Raw genomic sequence first — 3,322 nt, forward strand, 5'->3', positions numbered from 1 at the left:
TCTGCCCCCATGTTGCCTTTCTTCTCACCATGATGATAGACCTCTAAATTGTACTGTAAGCAAGCCACTCCAATTAAATGTTTTCCATTGTAAGAGTTACTGTGATCATGGTGCTCTTCGCAGCAATAGAAACTAAGACATTCTCCTTGTTCTTTTTCAAATTTATGGCCTCTCTTTTAATAAATTATTGTTATATACACATGTGTATGTGTACACATGTATGTGTTCTCTTTTCTCTGCATCCCCTTCAATATTTGTTGTTGGTATTTGTTGATCTTTGCCATTCTAACTAGGGTAAGATGAAATCTCAAAATTATTTTGATGTGCATTTCCCCCATTGATAGGGACAAATAAATTTTTTTGAGACATTTCTTATACATTGTTTTCTTCTTTTGAGAACTCTCTGTTCAGATTCTAGGCCTATTTTCTTTTGAATGGCTCTTTTTTAACTTTGTTTTTTGAGTTCTTTGTATATTCTAGATATTAAACCATTATCAGAGGTATAGATAAAATTACCTCTTTCTTGATGATGTGAAACTTTAACGAAAATGGTAGTCTCTAAGTTTATGAATCTATCTCCCTTATAAGATAATGACACTGTCATTTATTCAGTGACTTGAGGGCTTTCATCTTCTGGTGACTATTTAGTTATCATACATGCTAGGGTATGTAAACTGCTCTTCATGAAAGCCACAGACAAATTCTATATGAAATGCAGTAAGTTGTATTTGATTTACCAATACCTCGCCCACAAAGAAGCAGTTTTGATTCCCTGGAATGGTCTTCCTCATAAAAGAACAAGGCACTCAGCTGGGTCAATTGTGAGGTTGGAAAAAAGAAAAAAGAACAAAAACACCAGGACACAAGCTAGAAGTACCATTCAGGATTCCAAAATGTTCCTCAAGAAAAAGTTTTTGACAAAACACACACACACACACACACACACACACACACACACACACACACACACACACACACCAATGATTGAAAAAATTTGGAATGTTTAATATCCTGATTTCTATAATACAACATTCTATATGTGTTGAACTTCCTAACATGTCCCCTAAATATGCACACATTTAAGAAAATTATAAAATTTAAATAAGCAAAAACCCCAACTGAACTCATATCTACATAGTACTCATGGAATTAGCCTTGTTCTGATGTGTGTCAAAGGGGCTTTAGTCTTTGTTATAATTTAGCATGAGATATATTAAGTTTCCATAGTGTTCATCTCAGACACTGTATGGCTGTTTTGCTAGGATTTATCCTTGCCCTCTGAGCACACAGCAGATCTTACACTGTGACAGACATCATTTTATTGTGTGGAAGAAACTTCATTTCCCAAAGTCTGGAGATGAAGATGCCTCAGAGGTCAGCCAAGTGCTGAACGGAGCAGTTGATGTAATGCTTGAAGGAGGGTCTGCATATTAGAACAATGCCTTAACATATCATAGTCAGGCCCAGCTATTTGTTTTGTCAGACAATTTTCTTTGCAAGGAAAAACATAGCATTAGAAAAACCAATTTGCCTCTGTGTTTGCATGCAAGCTCACATGCATGCAGAGTGGTGTGGGTGCATAAAAGGATGCACTGACAGGTACCAAGGAAAATAGTGATAAATTGCAAATTAAAACTGCTGTTAAAGATAAAAGGCTTCCTCCTTTCATCACATGTATTGCCTGTTTATGTGATTTCTAGAAGGCTTGCCCTTTCATCTTTTAACCACAGTGATGGTACCTTGTCCTTTTTCAGCTGTTATCACAATTAGCATTTGGGGGCCTTTCCAATGCATTATTTCTCCAAATCAGTTGATGCTTTGACTTTCCTGATTTCAAGCCAGACAGTCAATATTCAACAGATCAAGCGTTTATCTACCTAATACCTGACTTCAGTGAGATTTACAAATGGGAAGGTAAGACTGTGCATTGGACATTTTGTGAATTTGTAGCAGTTGGAGGAAAGGATTTTACATAATGATCTTATTGTGTGTAAACTGACCAAACTTGATCCCAGTGAGTTTAGTTGAGCAGAGATGGAAATGTTAGCACAACTCATTGGTAATGCTGGCAGTAGTGAAGGCTGCAGGATTGGCATCTGGTTAGCTTTGGAGGCCCAGAAAACTTGTATCTTTGTGGCTGGAAGATGTCTGCCTTCCTTTAGAGCCTGACAATACAATACTACAGTAGGTCTGAGTTCTGGAATTAGATTGCTTGGTACTAATATTTAACTCTTCTACACTGTCATCAGATAGTTGAAGATACTAAGTATAAAATGATTGCTTAGTTCATGGTTTGAGTTCATATTCGGGTATCAGGTGGGCCCCAGTGCTTAGTTTCTGGTGAGGATGGCAGATGGCAACACATCATGGCAGGGATTCGTGTATCAGCCATTTAGCTGATGTTACCAAGTGAGACACAATCTCCCAGGACCATGTGGAGACATATCCCCAGAGGTCTCAAACTCAAAGTTAGTGCTATGCTTTAAGTGTGGCCCAAGTGTCCCCACAAAGGTCTGTGGTTATCCAATCCCTGTGTTAGTCAGGGTTCTCTAGGGTAACAGAACTTATAGAATGGATTACTCTCCCACTCTATACAGAAAGGGGGTTTATAAGACTAGCTTACAGACTGTGGTCCAGCTAATCCAACAATGGTGGATATGAATGGAAAAATCCAAGAATCTTGTAGTTTCTCAGTCTACAGGGCTGGATGTCTCATCTGGTCTTCAGCATATGCTGGAATCCTGAAGAAGTAGGCTCCAATGCCAGTGAAGGAATGGACTTGCTAGCGAGAGCAAGCAGGCAAAGAGCAAAAGCTTATTTCTCCCACGTCCTTTTATAGGCCTCCAGCAGAAGGTATGGCCCAGATTAGAATTGGATTAAAGATACAACTTAAAGGTTTGCCTTCCCACTTCAAAATATAAAGTAGAAGCAGATATTCCCACTTCAAATTAAGCAGAAATTCCTCAAAGGCGTGCCCTTTACTTTTGGGTTTTAGCTAATTACCACTGTAGTCAAGTTGACAACCAAGAATCACAGTCCCCAGGATGATGCTGTCAAGAAGTGGTACCTTAGTGTCTCTGAAGCAATGCTTTACACACCCCTGTGTTCTGTGAGACCAGTTATCTTTATAGTAATGACCAGTTATCATTTGCTGGCTTGAAATAGTTGAAAGAAAGCCTGAAATGTGGGCCTATGACAGCAAAGCCACGTACATTCTTTCTAGAAAGCTAATTTGGAAATTCTGGCATTTCAAGCTTCAACTGACTTTCAGTATCTCTGTTATCACTGCTTTTTCTCTGCTCCTCACTGTGCTACCCTTCCC

Source organism: Peromyscus californicus, unplaced genomic scaffold, assembly GCF_007827085.1.
Source record: "Peromyscus californicus insignis strain IS unplaced genomic scaffold, ASM782708v3 Scaffold_12__1_contigs__length_115047231, whole genome shotgun sequence".
NCBI lineage: Eukaryota > Metazoa > Chordata > Mammalia > Rodentia > Cricetidae > Peromyscus > Peromyscus californicus.